Here is an 11,311-nt window from a genome sequence, read left to right as displayed (position 1 = left end):
AGGAGAGAGCCATGGAGGTTTTTCTAATAAATCTTGATTGTTTGGCAAGCAATAGTCTTTTGATAATAAAAAGTCTAAGCTTCGATTGTGATAATAAGACATAGAAAGACAAAGGTTTTTCATCAAATCTGTACACAGGGCAAACAAAGTTTGTTATGAATATTCTTCCAATGCCTTAAATTCCATGTCAAGAAACTGTTCTAAAAAGTTTCTCTTTTTGAGGGAAGGGGCTGCAATTTATTTATCTAATTTTCCAGGTTATCACCAAATGTGTTTCTACACAAATACTTAACAAAATTGAAAAAAAGAAATATTTGATATATTTTTTTCTTTACTAACCACTTTGATTTGAGATCAGGGAACTTACTAAAAATAACGTGTTTTAAGTAATCACATATATGCTCTGTCTACATTGCCTTTGGCTGAAAATATTTTGGAATTCAAAGAAGTGAAATTCCTATGTCTAGATGGACTCTCTTCTTCTTACAGCAAAGATAAAATGAACTATCTGGGCACAGGAAAAATTTTAGCAATGGTAGACTGCGGAGCCCAAAACTTTTCAGAATAACAATTTTAACATTTGCTTGGCATTTAACATGCTAGAGAAAGATAGTAGAACTCATTTCATTCCATGTGACTGTAAGCTGGCCATGTGTGTGGGTGCAGTTTGTCCATGCACTTACTGAAGTGTGTGTTTAATTTTCTAACGGCAAAGCAGCTGATGACTAATGGATATGGATTCATGTTTTGTAACTTCGAGGGAAACTAATTTTGTTTATTCTATTTTATTTTTTCACCAATATTTTCTAGATTTTACTATAAAATTTGGTCACTGACATACTGTCTAGCTAGTTCTAGATTAATAAGATAAATGTACAAGTTGTTAACACTTGGGGGGATTTCAGCTAGTCACAACACTTCTCCTGGGCCCTAGATTTCTTATGAACAAAATGAGAGAGTTGAATCTGCTATCCCTTATAACTCAAAAGATTTTTAAGTCAATAAATCATCAACCTTCATTTGGGAAGACTCCCTTCTGGTGCCTTCATTGTTATTTGTAACTCTTCCTTATCGCTCCTGAGTTCTCTCGTTACGCATCTCATCAGAAATGAGAATTGATGAGCCTTCCATCTTCTCTATCTTCCTGTCTTGCTGATCTTCCCCTTTTTCTGCTTTTAAAAATAACAAAAATCTCAGACACTCTAGTCACCATTTACTAACTCACTGACATGCACTTAGCTCTCCTTTGCTGTCTATCCAGAAAAATCATAATGTGAGAGAGGACCAAGCGAACACAGAGCTGAGGCAGCTGTATTCAAGTTTTCTAACATGTTCCCATATCCTCAGGGTGATGATTAATTATTATGATTATTATTTTTAGGAACCAGAGCCAAAGTATTCTGGCTGCAAATAGCCTATATTTTCTTTCTGCTTCTGTGTCTCTGTGAATAAATTTCTTCAGGAGGATGCAATACAATGTCTCCAAATTCTGACGAGGAACATCATTATATACTTTTAGCAAGAAGAGTGTTCACACAAGGCAAATATCACTCCATAATGCAAATATGCTCAGCATTTAATATAGACCTCAGGGTAGCTGAAGACACACACATATACCCATGTACACACACACATGAGTATGTGTGTGTTTATGTGTATATATATGTATGTATATGGAGAATAATATCTACATTGACCTGGGTTGATAGAAAAAAACAAGTTCATTACAGGGAAAATTCTAAATATATCAAAAGTTTCTTTCATAGATGCCTTTTTGTTGTTCCCTAGATAACTTTTTACTCTTCCTAATACTTGGACTTGTAGTTAAAATTCCTTATGGTTACATAAAGTTCACAAGACATGTTTTCTTCCGTAGATTTTTCACAGACCTCATAAACACAGGTATTATTCTATTTTAGAAAGGAGAAGGCTGACGCAGAGAGGTGAAATGATTTGCTTAAGATCACACCATTAGGAAGACACAGGAAAGGAGCAGGAATCCTAGCCTTGGACAGGCTGCAACTTGCACTTGGCCATTTTTAGGGGTGGAGCTCTCATACTGGGAACCAAGGGGACTGGCTGAGGCTTTTTGTTAAACCTCACCAGGATATCACCACATATATTTGAGAAATTTAAACTTTTAAAGAATTTTGGGACCCCTAGTCTGTGTTCGCTTCTCCTCATTCATGTATGATTCTCCCCTCTTAACACTGGCAATTTTATATTCTTTCTACAGGAAGGATAATCCTTGTAAGAAGATTGTACTCTAAACGTCTTTGTTCACTGTCTTGGAAACTAATATTTTACAGTTGGAGGGAATTTAAGACATTTTGTGATTCAGCAGCTCTGGAGTAAGATGACTGAATCAGTGGCTCCTGAGAACTGCGTGAAAGAGTCCAGATTATTCTGAATTCCCTCGTGTTGCTTCCTACCCATCTCCCTGAATTTTTGGTTTTCTGCATTTATATATTTGGTTACTCCATTCTTGCTGGCCACCCTGTGAACCAATTTTCCACGTGGCTGCATTTTTAGCAGCCCACTGTGGACCTGGCCAAGCACTTTACTCTCAGCTGAGAGCTGTTAAGTCTTCTTGGATGTATTTTCTCTCAAGTAGCTCTCTGCTGCCCTCAACTGGTGTTCAGCTACCAGAGCTAGCACGAATCCAGTGTACCCTGGCTTCTAGTGAGATATGGGAGCATCATTAACCACACTGTTTATGGCTTTTATAGCATGGAAAAATAGAAGTCAGGCCCATCACATTCACTTATACCCCAGGTTCTCACTTTCTACAAGTTTGCAGATGGCCCATGAAGAAGAGTATCTCATTTTCACATATTTATGCTAGAGTATTTGGAAGGGCTTACATGAAAATGTAAACTTTTTATTTATCAAATTGAGATACTCTTCAGCTGATAGACCAAATTTTTGAACATGTTGTAGTTAGTCTAAAGAAATATGAAACATTTTATCTTTGATGTAAATAAGATATAGAGTATTTTATGAGATCCATGAATTACTTGTAAACTTTCTCATTTATTCAACAAATACATATTGGACACATACTGTATGCTAGACATTTTCATTGGTGCTGAGACTATAGCATTAATAATGGAAGCAAAAATCTCTTCTGCCTTCATTAAGCTAACTTCCCAGTTAAGGAAAATAGACATTAAACAAATAAGTAATATACATTTTAAGGGAATGTAACATTCCCATATCTGTTTCCTACCCCAAGTACTGTAGTAATTCCATGTTTTTAAAAACGTCTGTAGTAAAGTTAAAGAGGCATAACTAGAGGTTATACAGGGACTATGCATGCTATAAATATTGGATGTGTTATTTATTTGTGAATTCATACATTTCTTGTGAATATAGGATGGACATATAAAAGTGTTTGATGCAGATGAGTGTTTAAACCTTTCAGCTGAAGAGATGTTTGTCTTTTGAATCTATACCAATCTGTCCTGTTTAATTGCCTTGTGATTGGAATATCACTCTGTCACCCCCTGTAATAGCTACCACTAAAATTCCTGCTGTTACTGCCATCGATGATGGTATCCGTAATTCTCTTTACTTTTCTTTGTTTTTATGCTGTTCTCTTACCATGTCTTTTGATCTTTCCACAGAGAAGCTGATAGATACCACTGACCGAATAGAACAAATTTTCTCTTTCTTATATGGTGGAACTACCAATCATAACTGGGGAGGTTTAATCACCTGGTTTTCTTTTCATTGCCAGGTCTATTTGAAATGGGTGTTTGTCCTAGGTAAAATGCAGCTGATTTGGAAGAAACCAAAATATTAATCAAATAATAAACAAGTGGTAGTGGCAATTACAGATACACGGCTTCTAAGTAACATGTTTGTATTCAAAGGAAAAAATAGTCCAAATTCTGAAAAAAATTCCTATAGTGTCAAAGTGATTTTGGGTTGCTGGGTGAGAAGCTTCATCCTTCCCATGAATAATTTTTCTGTGTGGAACTTTCCAGTTTTGTTTTTATGATGTAGATGCCTTCTGCTAGACAGACTTAACACCATCTCATGGAACCAGTGGGTCAGTGCAGGGTTAAGAATATGGCACATCTATCCTTATATGAGTTAGAAATATTTATATTTATTAACATGCTTCTTGAAATATCTTTAAATTTTGTTTACTTCTGATTGTATGTATATCACAGATTTGCTGTAAAAAAATTTCTAGTATATAAAGAAGATAATAAATATAAATCATCTATTAAAATAAAGCTTATATTTTAAATAATTTGGATCATCCCATGGATATACTTTGTGTTCAGCCTTTTGTTCATTAGTGTTATACTGTGAGCATTTGCACATAACTATTTTGATATTTAAAAACTATAGTTACAAATATCCAAATTATTTTATGGATAATGATAAACAACCACTGTCCACTAACCATTGCTTCACATTTAGGTGGCTTCTAATTTTTCATTATTAAAATGACTTGAAATATATATCTTTGCACATAAACTTTTTCTTCAATTCTGATTATTTCCTTATAATAAATTTTTTAATGGCAAAGGGTTTTCTTTTTTTATTACATAGTATGAATTTGTAATAAACAGTTACCACATATTGGTGAATTGTATTTCATTAAAATTGTATTAATGTGGCCAGGTGTGGTGGCTTACACCTGTAATCCCAGGACTTTGGGAGGCTAAGGCAGGCGGATCATCCGAGGTCAGGAGTTTAAGACCAGCCTGGCCAATGTGACAAAACACCGACTCTACTAAAAATATAAAAATTATCCGGGTGTGGGGGTTGCATGTCTATAATCCCAGGTACTCAGCAGGCTGAGGCAAGAGGATCACTTGAACCCAGGAGGTGGAGGTTGCAGTTAGCTGATATCATACCACTGCACTCTATTCTGGGCAACAGAGTGAGACTTTGTCTCCAAAAAAGAAAAAATCATATTGATGTACATTTGCATTGATTATAAAAGTGTCTCTGTCCTGGCCGGGCACGGTGGCTCATGTCTGTAATCCCAGCACTTTGGGAGGCCAAGGTGGGTGGATCACGAGGTCAGAAGATCAAGACCATCCTGGCTTACATGGTGAAACCCCATCTTTACTAAAAACACAAAAAATTAGCCAGGTGTTGTGGCATGCACCTGTAGTCCAGTTTCTTGGGAGACTGGGGCAGGAGGATTGCTTGAACCTGGGAGCAGGAGGTGGAGGTTGCAGTGAGCCAAGATCATGCCACTGCACTTCAGCCTGCGTGACAGAGTTAGACTCTGTCTCAAAAAGAAAACTCTCTGTCTTAATGAAATGTCAGCAAGTATAAATTTTCTTTTGCCAATTTAAAAGAAAAAATATAATACCTATAACTAGCTTTGATGTACTTTTATTTACAAGCAGGGTTGAAAGAAATTTCTACAAATATTTATTACATTTTAAATTTCATCTTTTATGATATTTCTGTTGTCTTTTGTCCATTGTTTATTTGAATTGTGTGCTTTTCTTATTAATTTTAAGGGCTTTTCTAGATAAAAATATTAACCCTTTGTTATCTGGCTCAAATATTTTTTATAGTTTTTATTAGTCTTTTTAGCCTATTTACAATATTAGTTATACACAAATATAAGTTTTATGCATATTCAGATATTAAAACTATTATAAAGTTCAAACCTAAAAGTTCAAAACATAGGGGCTAAAAAGCTTCAGCTCTGGAGTTACATTGCCTGGGTTTGAATCTGATTCTATCACTTTTTGTCTATTTACTCAATGAATTTGAGTTAAATTATTAAAGCTTCATACTTTAGTTTCATTTGGGATAAGATGAGGTTAATAATGCTAATTCTATCATAATGTTTTCTGAGGATAAAATGAGTTAAATTCATAAGGAGTATATTTGAAGTATACCAGGCAAATGGTAAGCCCAAAATTAAGATAAACTACTTTTATTGTTTACAGTATTCAAATTCATAAATGCAAAATGATTTTTTTCACTTTAATATTAGTACTTTAAATATCTAAAAATGAGCTAAATATTAAAGTTGTGTTAACTAAATATCAAATATAGCTAAGAATTTTGGATACCTAGTTTCATAAATTATATAAATGATTAACTTGAGTAGTCTGAGAGAAAATACTATTATGTCTTTTATTCATACACTTGATACTAGTTTTATTCATTTGTTTAAGAGATATTTGTTGCACATTTACTACATGCCAGGAGCTATAATTGAACAGGATAGTGAACAAAATAGATGAAAACCTTTGCTCTTCTGCAATTTGTGAAGAAACTCTAACACAATAAATAGGTATCATGAAAAATACAATAGAGAAGAATAAAGGAGACAGGAAGTGCAAAAAAATAGTGCTTGCAATTTTACATATGTTAGCCAGGGAGACCACTGAGTATATCAGTTTTCTATTGCTGCCTAACAAATGACCACACATTTATAGCTTAAAACAACACAGATTTATTGCTTTACAGTTTCTGTAGGTCAGGTTAAGAGTCTAGACACAAACTACCTGGGCCCTTTGCTCAAAGACTTACAAAACCGAAATCAAGGTGTTGACTGGGCTGTAGTTCTCATCTGGAGCTCAGGGTCATCTCCATGGTTATTCAGGTTGTTGATGCAATTTAGATCATGTGGTTGTAGGACTGTGGTCTCTGTTTTCTTGCTGCCTCTCAACTGAGGTCAGTCTCATCTCCTACAGGACAGATCCATCCATCATAATCTGAATAATCACTTTTTTGATTAGCTAAAGAAAGGAGTGGGGCCTGGTGTGGTGGCTCAAGCCTGTAATCCCAGCACTTTGGGAGGCCGAGGCGGGTGGATCACGAGGTCAAGAGATCGAGACCATCCTGGTCAACATGGTGAAACCCCGTCTCTACTAAAAATACAAAAAATTAGCTGGGCACTGTGGTGCATGCCTGTAATCCCAGCTACTCAGGAGGCTGAGGCAGGAGAATTGCCTGAACAGAAAAAAGAAAGAAAGAAAGAAAGAAAGAAAGAAAGAAAGAAAGAAAGAAAGAAAGAAAGAAAGAAAGAAAGAGAGAAAGAAAGAGAGAGAGAGAAAGAAAGAAAGAAAGAAAGAAAGAAAGAAAGAAAGAAAGAAAGAAAGAAAGAAAGAAGTGTTGTTGATCAATTGCATCAAATGTTGTTGATAGGTCAAGTAAAATAAGAAGAGAAAATTGACTGGATTTAGCAATATGAAGATCATTGGTAACCATGAGGAGAACAGATTTGTTAGAATAGAGGAGATGAAAGCCTCTTGGATGATGATTAAAAATGAATGGGAAGAAAAATTTGAGATAGTGTCTAGATAGTTTATTGAGCAATTTTCCTGAAAGGGAAACGAGGGAAGACACATTAACTATAGAGGAGGTGGAGCCAAGAGAGGGTTTTTTAATGGGAGAAAAGTAAGTTTAATCTGTGGTGGAAATGATACAGTAAAGAGGTAAAAGTAAAATCTGTTGCTATAGGAGAGAAGGAAGAATTGCTGGAGGCATATTCTTGAGTAGGGAAGTGAGATAGGATCAAATGCACAAGGCAGAAGGGATTGGACTTAGATGGGAATACTGATAACCATCTTTCATTTCAGGGGGGACAGCAAAGTACATGGATTCAGTAGGTTGTGGGTATTCTCTTCTGATTACTTCAGTTTTCTCAGTAGACTAGGAAGCAAGGTCAGCTGAAAATGAGCATAATAATGGAAGTGTTTGAAATATGAGAAGGGAAGATTAGGCATGAAAATGTCATCAAGAACAGTGGGAGAGTAAGAGACAAGACAAATGTACTATGATTGCCAGGCAGCGTTGTGGACCTACCTGAAACACATGGTTATGAATTTAAATGAAACCACTTTACCTGCTGCATGTTTTCCTAAACCATGTTAGTTGTAGGACTTCCAGAACTAGCAAGACAGAAAATAATATATAACCAGGGTTGTGATTCAGACAAATGACTGAACAAGACAGGTAAAGGAATTAGGGATGAAAAAAGAGTAATTGCAATGATTGCTCATGGGATTTACCTGGGAAAAGGGGGGAAAAGGGAGATAAGCAGGAGAGAAAAGTGAAAAGCATAAACTGAAGACCTACCAAGCACTACTGTAAATTCTTAGAATAAATTAATACAGGCTTTTCTTTAAAACTGGCCTTCTGATGACTCTAAGGCTGTACTGTATAAAGTAGGGAGGTCAAGTGATCCTAAGCTTTAGCTCCTCATGGGATGCAGGTAACTCCTATCACAATGAATTGTTTTGACAAACTCAAAGCACTTTCATAGCTCCTCTCCTTTGGTACATTTATGAGGGAGGCAAGGGCAGGAACTAATATCTTTGTTTTATATATACATGTAATACATTTGTTTTATATCTAGATATGCAGAGGTAAGCATAAAGAGAGTATCCTTGGACACAGTTTTATAGTATACAAAGTTGAAATTATTGCTAACTCAAATCACTGTTTCTCTGTGTGACTACTTTTAGCTTCCTCAGTTCTAGTGCTCAGCAACTCATGTTGCCCTATGGTGGTTCCACATTCCTCATGGCAGTCTTCTCAAGATTTTAGGCAGCAGCCATGCACTGTAGTTTTCTCTTTTCTCAGGCTTCCTTCATTAAAAACTTCCTGTGAGGTTCTCAGTCCTACTGAGTAACCCACTAATAACTTTGGTAGATTAATTCCAACTTGACTTAAGTTCTTAATCTTGTTTTCTATCTTACAGTAGTGTTTTCAGTGTGCTCTTCCCTCAACCTACAGTGAGAAAGGCAGGTTGTATCATGACCTAGGTCACAAATACATATATCTACATATACACATATGTAGACATATACAACTGAAAAGACAGTTTTCCAAAATACCCTTATTACTTGTGATAAATTCTGATAGTTTCTGTTCTATTATATTCTATTTAAAAACTTACTGGTTGGGACTCAAATATGCTATTTACCAACTACTAATGGTTGATGGACTGCAGTTTGACAATAAAAGGGGCTTTTGATACTTATAATACAGGTAGGTTATAATCATAACTCATAATAGATTTAAGTATTTTACAAAATAACTCCTAATTGAGACCTGGTAGGATATGTGAATTTCAGCAGCTTAAAAAAGCTGGGAACCAGCAGTTAGTAGAAAGATTATTGAACATCAGAAGCCCCAAATCCTAGACGCATTCTAATACTCAATAACTTTGACATTGGTTTCTTATTCTACCCTCTCTCATGTTCTGTCTATCTGAAATGGAGTTCAAACTACCTGCCAGGTCTAACTCTGAAATTTATTCTCAAGAGCAAGAGAAATGTAAGTGATGGAGGTTTATAAATAGCAAATGTAAGACTCTAATTTTATTTCTGGATTGAGTTTATGTTGGGACTCTGGAAGTCAGACAAATGCTCCAAAAGATAAGAATATTCCCTGTCATCAACTGCTTTGATTGATCTTAAGTCACCATATATTATTCAAATATGTTGAATTATTCGAATATTATATTGTTTCTTATGTATTCAAATAAAATTTATCAGAAAAATATTTTAAGCTTAAAAAATCTACTTGATATAATGTGGTGTCTTAAACTTTTTATGCACTTTAATAAAAATTGAGTCATGGTTTTTTATTAGGTTTTGGTATAAATCCACACACTAACTTGGAAGGCATAGTTCTAATACAGCTGCTGTACATTTTCTTCACAACTTATTTGTAATGTCATTAGTCATTGTTAGGTCTGTTAGTCAGAAGTTTCAAATCTATAATGAGACTCACTTGTGGTCATTTTGGGTAATTATTTTTAAAATGTTGACATAAAATTTAGTGTGTTGAAATTCAGTTTTATTCACAGATTTCTCCTTCTGTTCTTTTGCAAATCAACATGGATAATCTCAAAATAGCAGTGCTTCTCTACAATCTAAGCATTTTGGATGTTTCATCATATTAATATTTTGCCCTTTTACTATTTCCATTAATTAATTTTGCCCTTTAACTTTTACTGATCAATGTGGACTAAATTGTAATTGCAACATTGCTATGAAATAATACCACATTAAAGCTGATAGTGTCATGCTGTGAGCTAGTGAGTGATATTAACATTTTTGAACATGATGAATTGATTGAAAACCAGATAGACTTGTAACTGACTTCAGATAAATGTTCGAAATCTAGTTGTGAAAAATTTTGAATATTACATTAATTGTTCAAGTTTCTTTGGGGTACCTGATAAAATTCGGGTGGTGTGGAAACTTGTAGCTTTACATTATCTCTATCCCATTCTACTGTTGTTAGAAAGTTAAATTATGCAGTGATACAAAGAAGGAATTCAGTAGTGTATCTGATAAATATCTATATTAATTCCCATAAGGGATTTAAATATTAATTTTAATATAGATTGCCCAATGTGGTTATTTACTCATTAACTAAGCATTTTATCACTATCTATGCTGTACCAGATACTATACTAGATGATGAAGATAGAGTAACGAATAAAATGTAGTTCCTACTCCAGTGAGACTCAGAGTCTGATAGAGGAGATGAACACATGGCCATATGTATAGCATAAAATTAGTGCCACACTGGAGGTGTGTACTGGGTTCTATGAAAGCCTCTTGGGTCTTCAGATTGCTTCATGGGAGAAATGTCATTCAATCTCTGTCTTCAAAAATTATCTTAAAAACATCAATATAATACATGAAAATTTAATCAACTAATTTAGAAGAACTTATGATAAAATAACAGAATGATTTCTCTTCAACAGCTATTTGGATTCCTGGCTGTGAACTCTTTTAAGTACTTATTTTTCTTCCTGAGACAGGGTCTCATTCTATCAGCCACGCTTCAGTGCAGTGGTGTGATCACAGCCCACTGCAGCCTCGACCTCATGGGTCAATTGGTCCTCCTACCTCAGCGTCCCAATTAGCTGGGACCATAGGTGCAGGCCACCATACTGGCTGATTAAAACAAAAAGTTGTAGAGTTAGGGTTTTGCCATGTTCCCAGGCTAGATTTTTAAATACTTCATTTGTATTTCTTTTTGTGATTCCTCCGTGATACTAAATTATATTATTATACTTACTTTGGGTGGTTTAGAGTTATTTATAATTCATTACTTCCACAGGTTACTTTTGTGATACTAGTAATATCCTGATACATTATTATGAGATATTTTCATCCCCATTCTTTCCTCTACCTTTTAACTCCCTTAGTTCCCACCATTTATTTACTAACCTATTTTTATTTTATTAAGACCGTTATAATTTGTGTTTTGAAATTAAGCAGTAACCAAATCTTTCACTCTTTCTCCATGAATTAAGTCTGGAAATTTACATTTTTATGACTATCCTAAGTCA

The 11,311-nt window shown here is 34.9% G+C and overlaps 1 long non-coding RNA gene across 9 annotated transcripts in view; it reads left to right on the top strand.

The window, feature by feature from the left end:
* The window catches only part of LOC118144905 (uncharacterized), a 44,930-nt gene that overhangs the window by 10,797 nt on the left and 22,822 nt on the right, over positions 1-11,311 (top strand). The gene's annotated exons all lie outside the window — the stretch shown is intronic.

Source organism: Callithrix jacchus, chromosome 8 (assembly GCF_049354715.1).
Source record: "Callithrix jacchus isolate 240 chromosome 8, calJac240_pri, whole genome shotgun sequence".
Taxonomy (NCBI): Eukaryota; Metazoa; Chordata; class Mammalia; order Primates; family Cebidae; genus Callithrix; species Callithrix jacchus.
This window is presented reverse-complemented; position numbering and strand designations above follow the sequence as displayed.